The sequence below is a fragment of the Phyllobates terribilis genome, unplaced genomic scaffold (genome assembly GCF_046119375.1).
Source record: "Phyllobates terribilis strain yellow unplaced genomic scaffold, ASM4611937v1 Scaffold_11__3_contigs__length_659146591, whole genome shotgun sequence".
In the NCBI taxonomy this organism is placed as follows: Eukaryota; Metazoa; Chordata; class Amphibia; order Anura; family Dendrobatidae; genus Phyllobates; species Phyllobates terribilis.
Genome location: NW_027362771.1, coordinates 635,216,570 through 635,240,287, shown reverse-complemented (window position 1 = coordinate 635,240,287; position 23,718 = coordinate 635,216,570).

Genomic DNA, 23,718 nt, shown 5'->3' with positions numbered 1-23,718 from the left:
TCACATGGTGCTGATAGCATCACAGGTCCTTTATCACTTCTCTGTACAGCTCCGCCTCCTGATCACATGGCGCTGATGTCATCACAGGTCCTTTATCACTTATCTGTACAGCTCCGCCCCCTGATAACATGGTGCTGATAGCATCACAGGTCCTTTATCACTTCTCTTTAAAGCTCCGCCCCTTGATGACATGGTGCTGACAGCATCACAGGTCCTTTATCACTTCTCTGTACAGCTCCGCCACTGATCACATGGTGCTGTCAACATCACAGGTCCTTTATCAGTTCTCTGTACAGCTCCGCCTCCTGATCACATGGTGCTGACGTCATCTCAGGTCCTTTATCACTTATCTGTACAGTTCCGCCCCCTGATCACAAGGTGCTGATAGCATCACAGGTCCTTTATCACTTATCTATACAGCTCTGCCCCCTGATCACATGGTGCTGATAGCATCACAGTTCCGTTATCACTTCTCTGTACAGCTCCGCCTCCTGATCACATGGTGCTGTCAGCATCAGAGGTCATTTATCACTTCTCTGTAAAGCTCCGCCTCCTGATCACAAGGTGCTGTCAGCATCACAGGTCCTTTATCACTTCTCTGTACAGCTCCGCCTCCTGATCACATGGTGCTGTCAGCATCACAGGTCCTTTATCACTTCTCTGTACAGCTCCGCCACCTGATCACATGTTGCTGTCAGCATCACAGGTCCTTTATCACTTATCTGTACAGCTCCGCTCCCTGATCACATGGTGCTGACCTCATCACAGGTCCTTTATTACTTACCTTTACAGCTCCGCCCCCTGATCACATGGCGCTGACGTCATCACAGATCCTTTATCACTTATATGTACAGCTCTGCCCCCGGATCACATGGTGCTGATAGCATCTCAGGTCCTTTATCACTTATCTGTACAGTTCCGCCCCCTGATCACAAGGTGCTGATAGCATCACAGGTCCTTTATCACTTATCTATACAGCTCTGCCCCCTGATCACATGGTGCTGATAGCATCACAGTTCCGTTATCACTTCTCTGTACAGCTCCGCCTCCTGATCACATGGTGCTGTCAGCATCAGAGGTCATTTATCACTTCTCTGTAAAGCTCCGCCTCCTGATCACAAGGTGCTGTCAGCATCACAGGTCCTTTATCACTTCTCTGTGCAGCTCCGCCTCCTGATCACATGGTGCTGTCAGCATCACAGGTCCTTTATCACTTCTCTGTACAGCTCCGCCACCTGATCACATGTTGCTGTCAGCATCATAGGTCCTTTATCACTTATCTGTACAGCTCCGCTCCCTGATCACATGGTGCTGACCTCATCACAGGTCCTTTATTACTTACCTTTACAGCTCCGCCCCCTGATCACATGGCGCTGACGTCATCACAGATCCTTTATCACTTATATGTACAGCTCTGCCCCCGGATCACATGGTGCTGATAGCATCACAGGTCCTTTATCACTTCTCTGTACAGCTCTGCCTCCTGATCACATGGTGCTGACAGCACCACAGGTCCTTTATCACTTCTCTGTACAGCTTCGCCCCCTAATCACATGGTGCTGATAGCATCACAGGTCCTTTATCACTTCTCTGTACAGCTTCGCCCCCTAATCACATGGTGCGGACAGCATCACAGGTCCTTTATCACTTCTCTGTACAGCTCCGCCACTGATCACATGGTGGTGATAGCATCACAGGTCCTTTATCACTACTCTGTATAGCTCCGCCTCCTGACCACATAGTGCTGTCAGCATCAAAGGTCCCTTATCACGTCTCTGTACAGCTCCGCCTCCTGATCACATGGTTCCGTCAACATCACAGGTCCTATATCACTTCTCTGTACAGCTCCACCTCCTGATCACATGGTGCTGTCAGCATCACAGGTCCTTTATCACTTCTCTGTACAGCTCCGCTCCCTGATCACATGGTGCTGACGTCATCACAGGTCCTTTATTTCTTACCTGTACAGCTCCGCCCCCTGATCACATGGCGCTGACGTCATCACAGATCCTTTATCACTTATATGTACAGCTCTGCCCCCGGATCGCATGGTGCTGATAGCATCACAGGTCCTTTATCACTTCTCTGTACAGCTCCGCCTCCTGATCACATGGTGCTGACAGCACCACAGGTCCTTTATCACTTCTCTGTACAGCTTCGCCCCCTAATCACATGGTGCTGATAGCATCACAGGTCCTTTATCACTTCTCTGAACAGCTCCGCCTCCTGATCACATGGTGTGGACAGCATCACAGGTCCTTTATCACGTCTCTGTACAGCTCCGCCTCCTGATCACATAGTTCTGTCAGCATCACAGGTCCTATATTACTTCTCTGTACAGCTCCACCTCCTGATCACATGGTGCTGTCAGCATCACAGGTCCTTTATCACTTATCTGTACAGCTCCGCCCCCTGATCACATGGTGCAGACGTCATCACAGGTCCTTTATCACTTACCTGTAAAGCTCCGCCCCCTGATCACATGGTGCTGACAGCACCACAGGTCCTTTATCACTTCTCTGAACAGCTCCGCCTCCTGATCACATGGTGTGGACAGCATCACAGGTCCTTTATCACGTCTCTGTACAGCTCCGCCTCCTGATCACATAGTTCTGTCAGCATCACAGGTCCTATATCACTTCTCTGTACAGCTCCACCTCCTGATCACATGGTGCTGTCAGCATCACAGGTCCTTTATCACTTATCTGTACAGCTCCGCCCCCTGATCACATGGTGCAGACGTCATCACAGGTCCTTTATCACTTACCTGTAAAGCTCCGCCCCCTGATCACATGGTGCTGACAGCACCACAGGTCCTTTATCACTTCTCTGTACAGCTTCACCCCCTGATCACATGGTGCTGATAGCATCACAGGTCCTTTATCACTTCTCTGTAAAGCTCCGCCCCCTGATCACATGGTGCTGACAGCATGACAGGTCCTTTATCACTTCTCTGTACAACTCCGCCTCCTGATCACATGCTGCTGTCAGCATCACAGGTCAATCATCGCTACTCTGTACAGCTCCGCCCCTGATCACATGGTGCTGATAGCATCACATTTCCTTTATCACTTCTCTGTACAGCTCCTCCTCCTGATCACATGGTACTGACAGCATCACAGGTCCTTTATAAGTTCTCTGTACAGCTCCGCCTCCTGATCACATGGCGCTGACGTCATCACAGGTCCTTTATCACTTATCTGTACAGCTCCGCCCCCTGATCACATGGTGCTGATAGCATCACAGGTCCTTTATCACTTCTCTGTAAAGCTCCGCCCCCTGATCACATGGTGCTGACAGCATCACAGGTCCTTTATCACTTCTCTGTACATCTCCGCCACTGATCACATGGTGCTGTCAACATCACAGGTCCTTTATCAGTTCTCTGTAAAGATCCGCCTCCTGATCACATGGCGCTGACGTTATCACAGGTCCTTTATCACTTATCTGTACAGTTCCGCCCCCTGATCACAAGGTGCTGATAGCATCACAGGTCCTTTATCACTTATCTATACAGCTCCGCCCCCTGATCACATGGTGCTGATAGCATCACAGTTCCTTTATCACTTCTCTGTACAGCTCCGCCTCCTGATCACATGGTGCTGTCAGCATCACAGGTCATTTATCACTTCTCTGTACAGCTCCGCCTCCTGATCACAAGGTGCTGTCAGCATCACAGGTCCTTTATCACTTCTCTGTACAGCTCCTCCTCCTGATCACATGGTGCTGTCAGCATCACAGGTCCTTTATCACTTCTCTGTACAGCTCCGCTCCCTGATCACATGGTGCTGACGTCATCACAGGTCCTTTATTACTTACCTGTACAGCTCCGCCCCCTGATCACATGGCGCTGACGTCATCACAGATCCTTTATCACTTATATGTACAGCTCTGCCCCCGGATCGCATGGTGCTGATAGCATCACAGGTCCTTTATCACTTCTCTGTACAGCTCCGCCTCCTGATCACATGGTGCTGACAGCACCACAGGTCCTTTATCACTTCTCTGTACAGCTTCGCCCCCTAATCACATGGTGCTGATAGCATCACAGGTCCTTTATCACTTCTCTGAACAGCTCCGCCTCCTGATCACATGGTGTGGACAGCATCACAGGTCCTTTATCACGTCTCTGTACAGCTCCGCCTCCTGATCACATAGTTCTGTCAGCATCACAGGTCCTATATTACTTCTCTGTACAGCTCCACCTCCTGATCACATGGTGCTGTCAGCATCACAGGTCCTTTATCACTTATCTGTACAGCTCCGCCCCCTGATCACATGGTGCAGACGTCATCACAGGTCCTTTATCACTTACCTGTAAAGCTCCGCCCCCTGATCACAAGGTGCTGACAGCACCACAGGTCCTTTATCACTTCTCTGAACAGCTCCGCCTCCTGATCACATGGTGTGGACAGCATCACAGGTCCTTTATCACGTCTCTGTACAGCTCCGCCTCCTGATCACATAGTTCTGTCAGCATCACAGGTCCTATATCACTTCTCTGTACAGCTCCACCTCCTGATCACATGGTGCTGTCAGCATCACAGGTCCTTTATCACTTATCTGTACAGCTCCGCCCCCTGATCACATGGTGCAGACGTCATCACAGGTCCTTTATCACTTACCTGTAAAGCTCCGCCCCCTGATCACATGGTGCTGACAGCACCACAGGTCCTTTATCACTTCTCTGTACAGCTTCACCCCCTGATCACATGGTGCTGATAGCATCACAGGTCCTTTATCACTTCTCTGTACAGCTCCGCCTCCTGATCACATGGTGCTGACAGCATCACATGTCATTTAACACTTCTCTGTACATCTCCGCCTCCTGATCACATGGTGCTGACAGCATCACAGGTCCTTTATCAGTTCTCTGTACAGTTCCGCCTCCTGATCACATGGTGCTGATAGCATCACAGGTCCTTTATCACTTCTCTGTACAGCTCCGCCCCCTGATCACATGGTGCTGTCAGCATCACAGGTCCTTTATCACTTCTCTGTACAGCTCCGCCCCCTGATCACATGGTGCTGTCAGCATCACAGGTCCTTTATCACCTCTCTGTACAGCTCCGCCTCCTGATCACATGGTGTTGTCAGCATCTCAGGTCCTTTATCACTTCTCTGTACAGCTCCACCCCCTAAACACCTGGTGCTGACAGCATCACAGGTCCTTTATCACTTCTCTGTACAGCTCCGCCACCTGATCACATGTTGTTGTCAGCATCACAGGTCCTTTATCACTTATCTGTACAGCTCCGCTCCCTGATCACATGGTGCTGAAGTCATCACAGGTCCTATATTACTTACCTGTACAGCTCCGCCCCCTGATCACATGGCGCTGACGTCATCACAGATCCTTTATCACTTATATGTACAGCTCCGCCACCTGATCACATGTTGCTGTCAGCATCACAGGTCCTTTATCACTTATCTGTACAGCTCCGCTCCCTGATCACATGGTGCTGAAGTCATCACAGGTCCTTTATCACTTCTCTGTACAGCTCCGCCTCCTGATCACATGGTGCTGACAGCACCACAGGTCCTTTATCACTTCTCTGTACAGCTTCGCCCCCTGATCACATGGTGCTGATAGCATCACAGGTCCTTTATCACTTCTCTGAACAGCTTCGCCCCCTGATCACATGGTGCTGACAGCATCACAGGTCCTTTATCACTTCTCTGTACAGCTCCGCCACTGATCACATGGTGGTGATAGCATCACAGGTCCTTTATCACTACTCTGTACAGCTCCGCCTCCTGACCACATGGTGCTGTCAGCATCACAGGTCCTTTATCACTTCTCTGTACAGCTCCGCCTCCTGATCACATGGTTCTGTCAGCATCACAGGTCCTTTCTAACTTCTTTGTACAGCTCCACCTCCTGATAACATGGTGCTGTCAGCATCACAGGTCCTTTATCACTTGTCTGTACTGCTCCGCCCCCTGATCACATGGTGCTGACATCATCACAGGTCCTCTATCACTTACCTGTACAGCTCCGCCCCCTGATCACATGGCGCTGACGTCATCACAGATCCTTTATCACTTATATGTACAGCACCGTCCCCTGATCACATAGTGCTGACAGCATCACAGGTCCTTTATGACTTCTCTGTACAGCTTCACCCTCTGATCACATGGTGCTGACAGCATCACAGGTCCTTTATCACTTTTCTGTATAGCTCTGCCTCCTGATCACATGGTGCTGACAGCAACACAGCTCCTTTATCACTTATCTGTACAGCTCCGCCCCCTGATCACATGGTGCTGACAGCATCACAGGTCCTTTATGACTTCTCTGTACAGCTTCGCCCTCTGATCACATGGTGCTGACAGCTTCACAGGTCCTTCATCACTTCTCTGTACAGCTCCGCCCCCTGATCACATGGTGCTGACACCATCACAGGTCCTTTATCACTTCTCTGTACAGCTCCGCCCCCTGATCACATGGTGCTGACAGCATCACAGGTCTTTCATCACTTCTCTGTACAGCTCCGCCTCCTGATCACATGGTGCTGACAGCATCACAGGTCCTTTATCACTTATCTGTACAGCTCCACCCCCTGATCACATGGTGCTGACAGAATCACAGGTCCTTTATCACTTCTCGGTACAGCTTCGCCCCCTGATCACATGGTGCTTACAGCATCCCAGGTCCTTTATCAATTCTCTGTACAGCTCCGCCCCCTGATCACATGGTGCTGACACCATCACAGGTCCTTTATCACTTCTCTGTACAGCTCCGCCCCCTGATCACATGGTGCTGACACCATCACAGGTCCTTTATCACTACTCTGTACAGCTCCGCCTCCTGACCACATGGTGCTGTCAGCATCACAGGTCCTTTATCACTTCTCTGTACAGCTCCGCCTCCTGATCACATGGTTCTGACAGCATCACAGGTCCTTTATAACTTCTCTGTACAGCTCCACCTCCTGATGACATGGAGCTGTCAGCATCACAGGTCCTTTATCACTTCTCTGTACAGCTTCGCCCCCTGATCACATGGTGCTGACGTCATCACAGGTCCTTCACCAACATTGTTCTGTAGAGCTCCGCCCCCTTTTCACATGGTGCTGACTTCATCACAGATCCTTAACCAACATTGTTATGTAGAGCTCCACCCCTTGATCACATGGTGCTGACATCATCACAGGTCCTGCAGTTATGAAGTGCAGTGGTGCAGGCTGGGGAGTCACTAAACCCGGAAGTACTCTAATGTTTATGGACCTCCGGGATTGTTAAATGGGACATATATGTTTAAGAGAAGTGCTGCCCTATAGGTTGTAGTTAATGAGGGCAGGAGGGAGATTTATCCCGTGTTTGGATTGGGATATCAATAATGAATGACAAAGTAGCTGGACCAATTATAGAGGATCAGGCTTGGGAAATAGAGGAGTCTATTGGTCAGTGCAACCTTGTGACTATGAGTACTGATGCTAGTGGTAGATGATCAGTGCCATATGATTGGATGACCTTTAGATGATGTCATGTGCAAGGGCTTAATAAAACTGGCCTCCCATGTGTCAGCTCATTAAGCCTCTATCCCCTGATGACGTCAGATCTCTGGTGAAACATGTTGGGGAGGCTCAGTATTTTGTTTTAATGGCAGTAGTCAGTATACAAAAGTCAGACCTAAGCATAGGACAGTATAGGTAGTGGCCGCACCTTGCTTACCTTAGGATATACAGTAGTCATACAGATAGATGAAATGAGAGATCAATGGATCCTCAATAGTTATCTAGTTGTTAGACTGACCTCTGCAAACTTTCAAAGTTATGTTCCTTTATTCTAGTCAAATAGAAGTTACATTTTAAGGTCTTTAGGTTGGCTTTTTGTTGCCTTTGGCAAATAGTGTTATGGATATGGCAAACACACATGCAAATTGTTGAATAAATGAAAATGTTAATTTGATGCACATTCTGGCAGCAAATCAAATATAGGCTGAAAAATGATGTGGACTGACTCATATAGAAGAGTGAGAAATAGATCAGATACACTAAATAAATAAGTAAATGATAACTAAACAGTGAAAATTAGCTATTTGCTAGTCAGTGTCTATTCTTGACTAGTGTTTAATATAAATTGACACACTTAAACAGTGTAGTCCTTTAAAGTGATATATAAATATATATATATATATATATATAAATATATATATATGAGTGTGTACAGTATATATAAATAGAAGATTAAAATAAATAGAAGATAGAAAGCTTGATGCTTGTCACAGCAGCCGGTTTCTGGCGCTGTGCAGCTCGAGAATCGGCAGTGGCTGCAGCTCCAGTCTTTGAAGCTGAGTTCTCTGAACGGGGCTCCATAGACTGGATGAAGAATATAGACTTTGTCAGACCATGTGGATTATTTTTTTATGATAATAAATGGGTGAAAGAGGGTAATTGTCGGAGAGTGATTTTTACAAATAAAGGACTTTTGTGTGTGTGTGTTTCTTTCTTTTGACTACAGGGTCAGCAATGGGGGTGTCTGATAGACACCTCTCCATTAGTAACCCTTGGTCTTGATGTCAGCAGACATTACCAAGCTGACATCAACTCCAAAACCATTACCCTGATTGTCAGGGCACCAGGGCAATCTGGAAGAGCTGAGTCTCAGTGCCAGAGTTGGCACATCTAATTTCTGAGGTCATTTTGGGGCGGTTGAGGGCTGATAAAGGCTAAGAAGATAGCTGTGAGCTGATATTAATAGGCTGCCATCGCAGACTATTAAGACCAGCTCCCCGCTGTCTGCTTTCCCTTAGCTGGTTATTAAAAATTAGGTGGACCCTATGGCATTTTTTTATTTATTTATTTCTAAATCCTGCTGGATAAGCTCCACGGAGCTTATTAAACTTCTGACGGCTATCTATCTCTCTCACTGTCCCCATTTATCTATCAAACTATCTATCTAAAGTTGCTTCTCAATAATTTAGAATATCATCAAAAGTTAATTTATTTCAGTTCTTCAATGCAAAAAGTAAAACTCCTATGTTATGTAGAGTCATTACAGAGGGATCTATTTCAAATGTTTATTTATGCTAATGTTGATGATTATGGCTTACAGCCAATGAAAACACAAAAGTCATTATCTCAGTAAATTAGAATACTTTATAACAACAGCTTGTAAAATCATTTTAAAATCCGAAATGTTGTCCTACTGAAATGTATGTTCAGTAAATGCCCTCAATACTTGGTCGGGCTCCTTTTGCATCATTTACTACATCAATGCGGCATGGAATGGAGGCGATCAGCCTGTGGCACTGCTGAGGTGTTATGCTTTGATAGCAACCTTCAGCTCATTGTTGGGTCTGGTGTCTCTCATCTTCATCTTGACAAGGTTAGGCGAGTTTGCTGGCCTATCAAGCACAGTGATACTGTTGTTTTTAAACCTGGTATTGGTACCTTTGGCAGTGTGAACAGGTGTCAAGTCCTGCTGGAGAATGAAATACAAGACTAAAAGGATACAACTTATTTGCAAGAAACAGACTTGATATACGAGGAGGAGGCGTCGCATTGTATGTTAGGAAAGCGAATATCTAAACAGAGATTGAAGCTTCGGAGACTGGGAGTTCTGTGGAACTTGTTTGGGTAAGAATACAAGGAGAGAACAACGGAAAGGACACCATTGTAGGCATTTACTACAGGCCACCTGGGCAAGCTGAAGATATGGATGAACTCTTTATGTATCAAATGACCAAGTTCTCCAAAAAATATGACGTAGTGGTCATGGGAGATTTCAACTATCCAGACATTTGTTGGGAATCTCTCTCAAGTAAAATTAACAGATCAAGCGAATTCTTATCCTCTATTGCTGACAACTTTATCTTCCAAATGGTAGAGGAGATAACAAGGGGATCTGCTACTTTGGATCTAATCCTTATAAACAGGGAGGAAATGGTTGAGGAGGTAAAAGTGGCTGGGACCCTAGGAGGCAGCGATCATGCTATTATAGAATTTTGGATAACTAGAGGAGGAAGACATATGAAGACTCAAACTTCAAGGTTAGATTTCAGAGAGGCAGATTTTAAGCGACTCAGAAAGAGAATAGGTGGGATCCAATGGCTGGATGTCCTAAGGACAAAAATGTCCAGGAAGGATGGGAAATTTTTAAAAATGAGATTCTCAAAGCACAATCGTTAACAATCCTGAAAAGTATGAAGAATGGGAAGCATTTAAGGAAACCAGGGTGGATGAGCACAGAAATTAAACACATGCTAAAAAGAAAGAAAGAAATGTGTATCAAATGTAAAGAAGGAGGCATTTCTAAAGAAGATTATAATGCAGTCTGCAGATCCTGCAGGGCGCGTATCAGGTTAGCTAAAGCTGACAAAGAATTAAGGCTTGCAAGAGATGTCAAAAGCAATAGAAAAGGATTTTGGGGGTATGTCAAAAGAAAAAGAAAAGTCAAAGATGCTATAGGATTTTTACAGGATGAAAATGGAGAAATGGTAAGAGAGGATGTTGAGAAGGCCAAACTTTTTAATTCCTATTTTACATCAGTTTTCTCTCAGAAAGAAAATGTAACCTCAACTGATCTTCACTGTCCTATTAAAGGAATAGAAAAATCCAGGTTATCTGTAGACAGAAAGATTGTGAGGGAATATTTAGCTAACATAAATGAGTTCAAGTCTCCAGGTCCAGATGAATTACACCCCAGAGTACTGAAGGAGATCGTAGAAGAAATTTTAGAACCACTCTCCTTAATCTTTGAAAATTCTTGGAGAACAGGAGAAGTCCCAGAAGACTGGAGAAGAGCAAATGTTGTTCCTATCTTCAAAAAGGGGAAGAAGGTGGACTCAGGGAACTATTGGCAGGTGAGTCTGACTTCTATACCAGGAAAGATCTTTCAACAAATTATTAAACAACATGTATGTAAGTACCTGGATAAGAATGAAGTGATTAACCAGAGTCAGCATGGGTTTGAAAATAACAAGTCATGTCAGACTAACTTAATTTCATTCTATGACAGAATCACTGACTGGGTGGATCAGAGAAATGCTGTAGATATAGTATATCTTGACTTCAGCAAAGCATTTAACAAAGTATCTCACAACATCCTTATTGAAAATATGACAAAGTATGGAATAGACAAGACAACTGTTAGGTGGATTCATAACTGGCTTAGTGATCAGACTCAAAGAGTGGTCGTAAATGGCTTCACATCCAGTTGGATGAATGTCTCAAGTGGGGTACCACAGGGCTCTATCCTGGGACCTGTATTGTTCAACATCTTTATCAATGATTTAGATGAAGAAATTGAGTGTAAACTGATTACATTTGCTGATGACACAAAGCTAGGAGAGATAGCTAATACTAGAGAAGAGAGAGGATTCAAAAAGACCTAAATAAACTGGAGCAGTGGGCAGCAACTAACAGAATGGTTTTTAACAGAGACAAATGCAAAGTACTACATCTGGGCAATAAAAATGAAAAAAGCATATACAGAATGGGAGGAATAGAGCTAAGCAGCAGTACAGGTGAAAAAGACTTGGATATACTAATAGATCACAGACTGTACATGAGTCAACAGTGTGATGCAGCAGCAAAAAAGGCAAATACAATTCTGGGATGTATTAACAGAAGCATACAGTCTAGATCATGTGAAGTCTTTATCGGAATTTACTCCTCTTTGGTCAGACCTCATCTGGAATACTGTGTCCAGTTTTGGACACCACATTTTAAAAAAGACATCGACAAACTGGAGCAAGTTGTGAGAAGAGCGACCAGAATGGTGACCGGTCTGCAAACCATGTCCCAGGACTTGGGAATGTTTAGCTTTAAAAAAGAAGACTGAGAGGAGACTTAATAGCTGTTTACAAATATATCAAGGGCTGTCACATTGTAGAAGGATCATCTTTATTCTCATTTGCACAAGGAAAGACTAGAAGCAATGGGATGAAACTGAACGGGAAGAGACACAGATTAGATTTTAGAAAAAACTTTTTGACAGTGAGGGTGATAAATGAGTGGAACAGGCTGCCATGAGAGGTGGTGAGTTCTCCTTCACTGGAAGTTTTCAAAGAGAGGCTGGACAAATTTCTGTCGGAGATGATTTAGTGAATCCTGCTTTGAGCAGGGGGTTGAACCAGATCGCCCAGGAGGTCCTTTCCAACTCTACCATTCTATGATTCTATGATTCTATGAAATTTCCATCTCCAAAAAGCTTGTCAGCAGAGGGAAGCATGAAGTGCTCTAAAATTTCCTGGTAAACATCTGTGCTGACTTTGGTCTTGATAAAACACAGAGGACCTACACCAGCAGATGACCTGGCTCCCCAAGCTATTACTGATTGTGGAAACTTCACACTACACCTCAAGGAGCTTGGATTGTGGCCTCTCCACTCTTCCTCCTGAATCTGGGACCTTGATTTCTAAATTAAATGCAGAATTTACTTTCATCTGAAAACAACATCTTGGACCACTGAGTAACAGTCCAGGTCTTTTTCTCCTTGGCCCAGGTAAGACACTTCTGGCGTTGTCTATTGGTCATGAGTGGCTTGACACAAGGAATGCGACATATATAGCCCATGTCCTGGATATGTCTTTGTGTGGTGGCTCTTGAAGCAATGACTCCAGCAGCAGTCCACTCCTTGTGAATCTCCCCCAAATGTTTGAATGGACTTTTCTTAACAATACTTTCAAGGCTACGGTTATCCCGGTTGCTTGTGCACCTTTTCCTACCACACTTTTTCCTTCCACTCAACTTTCCATTAATATGCTTGGATACAGTACTCTGTGAACAGCCAGCTTCTTTAGCAATGACTATGAGGGATGAGGAATGCCATGCATGCCACGATTGGGATGAGGGATGCCATGCATACCAGGCTAGGGGTGTGTGGGGGGGGCATGCATTCCAGGATTCAATTGAGGGGCCATGCATACCAGCATAGGAATGAGGGGTACCATGTATACCAGGATAGGGATGAGGGGTACCATGCATACCAGGATGAGGGATGGGGCGCCATGCATACCAGGATAGGGATGAGGGGTAACATGCAAACCAGGATGAGGGGGTGCCATGCATACCAGAATTTGGGGGTGAGTGGACCATGCATACCAGGATTATAGGGTGAGGGGACCATGCATACCAGGATTGGGGGGTGAGGGGGTACCATGCATATCAGGAATGGGGAGTGAGGGGATCATGCATACCAGGATAGCGGGGTGAGGGGTGCCATGCAAACCAGCATTGGGGATGAGGGGTACCATGCATACCAGAAAAGGGATGAGGGGTACCATGCATACCATGATAGGAATGCAGGGTACCATGCATACCAGGATGAGGGGTACCATGCATACCAGAATAGGGATGAGGAGTACCATGCATATCAGGATGAGGAATGGGGTGCCATGCATACCAGGATTGGGGGATGAGTAGTGTCATGCATACCAGGATTGGGGATGAGCGGGGCATACATACCAGGATTGGGGATGAGGGAGCCATGCATGCCAGGATGAGGGATTGGATGCCATGCATACCAGGATTGGGGGATTAGGAGGCCATACATACCAAGATTGAGGGATGAAGGGTGCCATGCATACCAGAATTGGGATGAGGGGTACCATACATATCAGAATAGAGATGCGGGGTGCCATGAAAACCAGGATGAGGGGTACCATACATATCAGGATAGGGATGAGGGGTACCATACATACCAGGATGAGGAATGGGTTGCCATGCATGCCAGGATTGGGGGATGAGGAGTGCCATGCATACAGGATTGGGAATGAGGAATGCCATGCATACCAGGATTGGGGATGAGGGGTGCCATGCATAAAAGGATTTGGGATGAGAGGTGCCATGCATTCCAGAATTGAGGATGAAGGGTGCCAGGCATACTAGGATAGGGATGAGGGGTACCATGCATACCAGGAGAGGGATATGGGAGGGCCATGCATACCAGGATTCGGATGAGGGGCCATGCAAACCAAGACAAGGATGAGGGGTACCAGGATGACGGATGGGTTGCCATGCATACCAGAATGAGGGGTACCATACATACCAGGATAGGGATGAGGGATGGGGTGCCATGCATACCAGGATAGGGATGAGGAGTGGCATGCATACCAGGATTGGGGGTGAGGGGTGCCATGCATACCAGGATTCGGATGAGGGGCCATGCATACCAGGATAGGGATGAGGTGTACCATGTATACCAGGATAGGGATGAGGGGTACCATGCATACCAGGATGAGGGATGGGGTGCCATGCATACCAGTATAGGGATGATGGGTACCATGCATACCAGGATGAAGGGTACCATACATACCATGATAGAGATGAGGAGTGCCATGCATATCAGGATTGGGGGTGAGGAGTGCCATGCATACCAGGATTGGGAGATGAGGAGTGCCATGCATACTAGGATTGTTTATGATGGAGCCATGCTAATCAGGATGAGGGATGAGGTGCACCATGCATGCCTGGATTGGGATGAGGGGTGCCATGCATACCAGAATTGGGGGTGAGGGGTGTCATGCATACCAGAATTGGGGGTGAGGGGAGCCATGCATACCAGGATTGGGGGTGAGGGGTGCCATGCATACCAGGATTGGGGGTGAGGGGTGCCATGCATACCAGAATTGGGGTGAGGGGTGCAATGTATACCAGGATTGGGGGGTGAGGGGTGCATGCATACCAGGATGGGGATGAGGGGTGCCATGCATACCAGGATTGGATGGAGGCAGCACATAACAGAACAGGACAACAGGATTGGGGAGCACAAATACCAGGAAGGGGGCAGCACAAATACCAGGATGGGGGCAGCACATACAACCCCTGGCAATAATTATGAAATCACTGGGCTCGGAGAATGTTCATTCAGTTGTTTAATGTTGTTGAAAAAAAGCAGATCACAGACATGGCACAAAACTAAAGTCATTTCAAATGGCAACTTTAGGGCTTTAATAAACACTAAAAGAAATCAAGATAAAAAATGTGGTACTCAGAAAGAGTATTTTTTTCAGACCAAGCAGAGGGAAAAAATTATGGAATCACTCAATTCTGAGGAAAAAATTATGGAATCACCCTGTAAATTGTCATTTCCAAAACTAACACCTGCATCAAATTAGATCTGCTAGTTAGTCTGCATCTAAAAAGGAGTGAACACACCTTGGAGAGCTTTTGCACCAAGTGGACTGACATGAATCATGGCTCCAACTCGAGAGATGTCAATTGAAACAAAGGAGAGGATTATCAAATTCTTAAAAGAAGGTAAATCATCACACAATGTTGCAAAAGATGTTGGTTGTTCACAGTCAACTGTGTCTAAAATCTGGACCAAATACGAACAACATGGGAAGGTTGTTAAAGGCAAACATACTGGTAGACCAAGGAAGACATCAAAGCGTCAAGACCTGAAACTTTAAGCAATATGTCTCCAAAACAGGAAATGCACAACAAAACAAATGAGGAATGAATGGGAGAAAACTGGAGTTAATGTCTGTGACATAACAGTAAGAAACTGCCTAAAGGAAATGGGATTTACTTACAGAAAAGCTAAACATAAGCCATCATTAACACCTAAACAGAAAAAAAACAAGGTTACAATGGGCTAAGGAAAAGCAATCGTGGACTGCGGATGACTGGATGAAAGTCATATTCAGTGATGAATTGCTAATCTGCATTGGGCAAGGTGATGATGCTGGAACTTTTGTTTGGAGATTTATAAAGATGACTGCATGAAGAGAACATCAAATTTCCACAGTCATTGATGATATGGGACTGCATGTCAGGTAAACGCACTGGGGAGATGGCTGTCATTACATCTTCAATAAATGCCCAAGTTTGCATTGATATGTTGGACAGTTTTCTTATCCCATCAATTGAAAGGATGTTTGGGGATGATGACATCATTTTTCAAGATGATAATGCATCCTGCCATAGAGCAAAAACTGTGAAAACATTCCTTGAAAAAGAAGAGGTCAATGTCATGGGCTGCAAATAGTCCGGATCTCAATCCAATTGAAAATCTTTGGTGGAAGTTGAAGAAAATGGTCCATGACAAGGCTCCAACATGCAAAGATGATCTGGCAACAGCAATCATAGAAAGTTGGAGCCAGATTGATGAAGAGTACTGTTTGTCACTCATTAAGTCCATGCCTCAGAGACTGCAAGCTGTTATTAAAGCCAGAGGTGGTTCAACAAAATACTAGTGATGTATTGGAGTGTTCTTTTGTGTGTTTGTTTTTCATGATTTCATAATTTTTTCCTCAGAATTGAGTGATTCCATAATTCTTTCCCTCTTCTTGGTCTGAAAAAAATTACCCTTACCGAGTACCACATTGTTAATCTTGATTTCTTTTAGTGTTTCTAAAAGCCATAAAGTTGCCATTTGAAATTACTTTAGTTTTTTACCAGGTCTGTGATCTGCTTTCTTCAACAACATTAAACAACTGAATGAACATCCTTCGAGCCCGGTGATTCCATAATTTTTGCCAGGGGTTGTACCAGCATGGAAGACCATATAGCAATAAAAATGCTCGCCACTGGGCATAGAACGGGTTCAATAGCTAGTGCAATTATATGCATTCATTATGTCCAAATACAGTAGGCAGAGGTTTGTAGTTCATGGGAACTGATGTGATTACATTATATGCTCTTTATTTTTTTTTTATTTTTTGTATAGAATTTGGAGCAAGGAATGGATTGGGACAGATGTTGCCAGTAGCCAGAAGCAAAATGAAAAACGACTGGACTTTAACAATAGGACATTAGATATATAAAGAAAGTAATTTGATGAAAAGTAGATATTCATGGCAAAAAGTTTAAAAAAGAAAAAAAACAAATAGATTAATATGAAAACACTTGCTGATTGCAGATGGATATAACAACATGTATAATTTCAGGTCTATGTGAAGATGGATGAATGTGGATAATGGGAAATTTAAAAACAGGTCAATAGATGTTATTATGTAGCTTTTAAATTACATTTGCTACAAAATAATCAATTTTATGTATTAAATGTTTATTATTACATGAACACAATTGAATTCCAAGAGATATATTTTTGCAAAAGATAATATTGTAAAGATAATAATAATAATAATTTTTATTTCTATACAGTCATTGTATTCCGCCGCACTTTCCAATTTAAATGAGACTTGTACAGACAATAAAAGACATTACAGAACAACAATAATCACATAAATCAGATAGTAGGAGGAGTGAGGGCCCTGCTCGCAAGCTTACAGCTTATGAGGAAATGAGGGACAGGGTCCCGGCTTGCACTATGTTAACAAAGTGTGCCATCAGCGAGATGTACCGTCCCTGCCCACAAGCACTTGTCCATGTGTCCCTGGTTAGGTGGACTTTCCCGGTAACTGCGTTGTTGAGGGCACGGCTAATGTTTTGAGACCCGTGCTTGTGTAATGCAGGGACGGCACACATGGAGAATTAGTGGCAGCTGGGGATTGAGTACCGAGGGACAGCTGCCGCTATCAGGTTGCGGAATGCTTCCATCTCCACGAGCCTAAAAGGCAACATTTTGAGCGCAAGCAGTCGTGAAATGTGGGAATTTAGTAGTGTGGCCTGTGGGGCGATGGCTGCATATTTGCGCTTGTGTTGCAAGGACTGGGGTATTTACAACTGAACGCTGTGCTGGGACAAGGACATGGACATGCTTCCTGACGCTGCTACTTAAGAGTGTGCAACGACAGGTGCAGGGCAGAAAGCATATTTGCATGCACCATGGACTAATGATTGGCTTGCATGCACAACAGCGGAAGAAGCAAAGGTGCAACCCACAGACACTGTTCCTAGACCCTGGGTTTCAGCCCATAAAGTCGGTTGCTTTTCTGCCATGGGCCTGATCATGCTGGTGGTGGTCAGGTTGCTAATTTTGCCAATCCTGCTAATGCTGGCCTAGCAAGTGGTACAAATGGACTTTTAGGGGTTATCGGCAGAGTCTTTAAAAAGCAACCAGACTAGGGAAGACCTAACAGTTGTAATGGCATCTTCCTTTATGTTGGTGTTACGGGGAATAGTTTTCTGCCTTCTGTCTGCAGCCACCACACAGCTTCTTCCTGCCTGTTGGGGTGATCTGCCTCCCTCACCCTGTGTGCTGCTGTCCTCATTCTAAATGTCCGCCTGCCAGGTTGGGTCAATTACTATATCATCCACCACCTCATCTTCCACCCTGGTCCTCCTCCTGACTTTCTGGCAATTGTGTCTCATCATCGTCCATCTCTTGTGACACTTTCCCGCATTCGCCTTCTTGTGACAGTGGCTGCTCAAATGCTGCTCAAATATTTGGGCTTCGCTACATGCAATCTCCTCTTGCCCCGCTTCAAGTGGACAGGGCGTGAGGCCAGAATCTAGGGTGGTGGTGGTGGTGGCTAAGTGACTGGAAGCATTATCCGCTATCCAAACAACAACCTCTTGACACTGCTCTGGGTTCAATAGTGGTGTGCTGTGGTCCCCTAGGAATTGGGACAGGAAGGTCGGGTGAGATGATGTGGGTGTTTGTTGTGGCACAATTTCAGCTTGCCAACGGCCTTGGCCTCTGCATGGACCATCACCATCACGTCCAGTTCCCCATCCCTTGCCGCGCACCTTGCCCATTTTAAATGGAGGACAATATCTTCCACACTCACTGCAAATGGCTGAATTTGGAGCAAAGTGTTGTGTAATCCATGTGATGGAGAAACCACAGTTTTAAATACATGACCTGTAGGTAACTATTTTGAATAGCAAACGGGTGTCGAAAACTTTGCTGACACACTGAAAAAAAAATAGAATGGAGGCCAGAAATGGCAGAATTTTCAGAAAATGTATGTGTGATCCGTGTGACAGAGCAACCATAGTTTTAAATGCCTGGCCTGTAGGTAACTATTTTGAACAGCAAACCGGTGTCAAAAACTTTGCTGACACACTGAGAAAACATTTGAATGTAGGCCAAAAATGGCAGTATTTTCATCGCAATTATATGTGATCCATGTGACAGACAAACCACAGTTTTAAATAGCTGGGTTTTTAGCGCTGTAATATGGAAAGGACCTGGCTGTATTCTGCATTGCCAAAAAGCCAATGGCGCAGAACAACGGTGTTCTCTGGATTGCTTTTTAAGCAAATAATGAGGATTAAGATCCAAAAAAAAGTTATTCCTGGCCCCTGAGACCTGGGCATATTTCTAGAAATATCTAACAGCAGTATCAGCCAAAACTGGAATGGAGCCTCTTGTGCTATGTGCACTGCTGTCTGCTATATACCCTGCCTGCCTGTCTATATTCACTGCATGCTTGATATCTCTGCAGATGGATTAGTCCTCAGAAGGACTGTTTGTTGAGATGGATGTGTGTGATGTACTTGTTTTCTCCCTATACTACCTAATACACAACCAAATCTCTCCCTAGCTCAGCAGCACCTCTCGCTACACTGCCTGATTTGAGGAGTAGACTGACGAGCACAGAGGCGCCAGGTCTGATATAGACCTGATGACGCTGTGCGGCCAGCCAATCACTGTAATACCACAACCAACATGGCTACGGTATTACAGTGAGAGGTAGGCAGTCCATGCATGTCTATTTGCGCTCTAAAGAGCGCCTATCATGCAGGGAGGGGGGCCCGAGCATCCGCCGAGCTTCTCGCAAGTACTTGGCAAGCTCAGAGCATCTCAAGTACTGAGATTCTTGGGCGAGTACCGAGTACTTGTGAGTATGCTCGCTCATCATTAAAAGTGAACCAAGAACTGACAGGAGGAGCTCGGAGGATGAAACACATCTGCCACTCACAGAGAGAAGGGTCGGTAGAGTCTTACAGTGTGGACCTTAAAGGAAAGGAAGATAAGTGAGGGTATTGGAGGGATAACCTGAAAAGTACATTTGGCTGATAGGAGCAGACCAACACCTCCACTTTGTCTGATCTGGGGGTATGTAGAAACTGTGGGCCACCATACGAGAGAGCACCAGCAGCTGTGGTGTCTGACTGCTGGACCCAGGTTTCAGTAAGAGCGAGAAGGTTAAGAGAATTTGAAAGGAAAATGTCATGAATTTAAGTGAGTTTGTTACATACTGACCGAGCGTTCCAAAGGGCACAATTGAAGGAGGCAGAAGGCATGCAGGGAATATTAATGAGATCAGCAGGGTTTCTAAGTGAAGCAGGGGAGGGGTTCACCTTATTAATGGAGATGAGCAGTGTTCGACTCGAACTGTTCACCAATATCAAATTCGAGCTGTTTTGGGCAGTGTTCGAGTCATTCGACGAACCTGAATGATTTGCAAAAATTCCGGCTGTTCGAGGTTATGTTCGTTAACTGTTCGTGCACCAAAATCGTAACTGGATTTTTTCACAGTAATACTGTTAATCAATGTTAATAGACAGTTTCAGTGTAGAGTGGACGGGGGGAGGGGCAGGGGATTGATCTCTGCAGAAATAATGCCGATCTCCATTTTTTTTTGTTCTTTCCCCATTTAGAGTGGGGAGGTGCAATCTGTCAGCCTATCAGCAGCGCACACACGCAGCGAAGTGCTTTTTTTCACACAAGCAAGGGCATGTTTTTGGCTGTGTATGTCACATGTCCTTGCCCTATGAGACCCAGCCATTTTCCCCGTCGCCACCATTTTCTCACTGATGCAGCTGAGTGTTAGACGGCACCGCTGCTGCTGTTAGCGCTATATTGTGTAACTGTGAATTGCAAGCGAATTTTCTCTTAAGGGAGTAGGGACTAGTTGTAATTACAGCCCTTTTGAGGGCTAAGTTACAGCAGTTCCTAGCACTTTTTGCCAGGATGGTCTGTGCCAGTGCTGTGCAAGTGTTTTTCACAGCATTTGTCTAAATCTAGCTAAGCCAATCCTTTTGGGCCTCTTGCAGTGTGTGTTAGTCAGTGGAGTAGCCTATCTGTGTTGCAAGCTACACCAGCTGTGCATCTAATACCAATTTTTTACTGCACCTAGCCAAGTAAAACCTTTTGGGCATAGTAGCAGTGTCTGTTGCTCATTGGAGTAGCCCATCTGTACCAAGCTACACCACCTTTGCATTTAATAATGATTTTTTACTGCATCTAGCCCAGTAAATCCTTTTGGGCCTGTAGCAGTGTCTGTTACTCATTGTAGAAGCCCATCTGTACCAAACTACACCACCTTTGTTTTTAATAACAATTTTTAACTGCATCTAGCCAAGAAAAACCTTATGGGCATAGTAGCTGTGTCTGTTAGTCAGTGGAGTAGCCCATCTGTACCATGCTACACCACCTTTGTATTTAATAATGATTTTTTGCTGCATCTAGCCCAGTAAATCCTTTTGGGCCTGTAGCAGTGTCTGCTACTCATTGTAGTAGCCCATCTGTACCAAGCTACACCACCTTTGTATTTAATAACAATTTTTTAATGCATCTAGCCCAGTAAATTATTTTCGGCCTGTGGCAGTGTCTGTTACTCATTGTAGTAGCCCATCTGTACCAAGCTACACCACCTTTGTATTTAATAACGATTTTTTACTGCATCTAGCCCAGTAAATCCTTTCTGGCCTGTAGCAGTGTCTGTTACACATTTTAGTAGCCCATCTGTACCAAGCTACACCACCTTTGCTTTTAATAACAATTTTTTACTGCATCTAGCCCAGTAAATACTTCTGGGCCTGTAGCAGTGTCTGCTACTCATTTTAGTAGCCCATCTGTACCAAGCTACACCACCTTTGTATTTAATAACAATTTTTAACTGCATCTAGCCAAGTAAAACCTTATGGGCATAGTAGCCGTGTCTATTAGTCAGTGGAGTAGCCCATCTGTACCAAGGTACACCACCTTTGTATTTAATAACAATTTTTTACTGCATCTAGCCCAGTAAATCCTTTTGGGCCTGTAGCAGTGTCTGTTACTCATGGTAGTAGCCCATCTGTACCAAGCTACACCACTTTTGTATTTAATAACAATTTTTTACTGCATCTAGCCCAGTAAATCCTTTTGGGACTGTAGCAGTGTCTGTTACTCATTGTAGAAGCCCATCTGTACCAAACTACACCACCTTTGTTTTTAATAACAATTTTTAACTGCATCTAGCCAAGTAAAACCTTATGGGCATAGTAGCCGTGTCTGTTAGTCAGTGGAGTAGCCCATCTGTACCATGCTACACCACCTTTGTATTTAATAATGATTTTTTACTGCATCTAGCCCAGTAAATCCTTTTGGGCCTGTAGCAGTGTCTGCTACTCATTGTAGTAGCCCATCTGTACCAAGCTACACCACCTTTGTATTTAATAACAATTTTTTCCTGCATCTAGCCCAGTAAATTATTTTCGGCCTGTGGCAGTGTCTGTTACTCATTGTAGTAGCCCATCTGTACCAAGCTACACCACCTTTGTATTTAATAACAATGTTTTACTGCATCTAGCCAAGTTAAACATTTTGGGCATAGTAGAAGTGTCTGTTACTCATTGTAGTAGCCCATCTGTACCAAGCTACACCACCTTTGTATTTAATAACGATTTTTTACTGCATCTAGCTCAGTAAATCCTTTCTGGCCTGTAGCAGTGTCTGTTACACATTGTAGTAGCCCATCTGTACCAAGCTACACCACCTTTGTATTAAATAACAATTTTTAACTGCATCTAGCCAATAAAACCTTATGGGCATAGTAGCCGTGTCTGTTAGTCAGTGGAGTAGCCCATCTGTTCCAAGGTACACCACCTTTGTATTTAATAACAATTTTTTACTGCATCTAGCCGAGTAAATCCTTTTGGGCCTGTAGCAGTGTCTGTTACTCATTGTAGTAGCCCATCTGAACCAAGCTACACCACCTTTGTATTTAACCCCTTAATAACATCTGACGTACTAATACGCGTCTGTGCCCTGGGACTTAAGAGCCAGACCCGTATTAGTACGTCATCGCGATCGCGCCCGCACACAGGCTGTGCGGGCGCGATCGCCGCCGGGTGTCAGCTGATTGTCACAGCTGACACCCGGTACTATGTGCAGGGAGCGGTCACGCACCGCTCCCAGCACATTAACCCCCGCGATGCTGCGATCGAAGTCGATCGAAGTCGATCGCGGCATTGCGGGGGCAAGGGGAGGTGATCGGCGATACTCACCTCCTCTTCCGGCTTCCAGCGCAGTCTGCAAAGGCTTCCCGGGTGTTGCCATGACGACCCGATGTCGTCATGACAACATCCGGGTCACCAGAGAGCAGGAAGATTGCTTGGACATGCGCAGTGCATCTCCAAGCAATCTTCACACTGTGCACTTCTGACAGCCTTCATGGCATAGGGATGGTGCTCCATTCCTGTGCCATGCAGGCGATCAGAAAAAAAAAAGTGAAAGTCCCAGAGTGGGACAAAGTAATAAAGTGTATAAACTGTGTGAAAGTGGAAAAAAAAAAAAAAAAAAATGTGCAAAAATATTATAAAAAAATAAAAAAAATAATACACCAAAAATAAAAATATAATGTACCCATCAATAAATATTATTATAAAAAAAATAAAAAAAAAACAATAAAAGTACACATATTTGGTATCGCCGCGTCCGGAACAACCTGACCTATAAAACTGTCCCACTAGTTAACCCCTTCAGTGAACACGGTAAAAAAAAAAAAAAAAAAACCAAGCAAAAAACAATGCTTTATCACCATACCGCCAAACAAAAAGTGGAATAACACGCGATCAAAAAGACGCATATAAATAAAAATGATACCGCTGAAAACGTCATCTCATCCCGCAAAAAACAAGCCGCCATATAGCTCCATCAGCCGAAAAATAAAAAAGTTATAGCTCTCAGAATAAAGCGATACTAAAA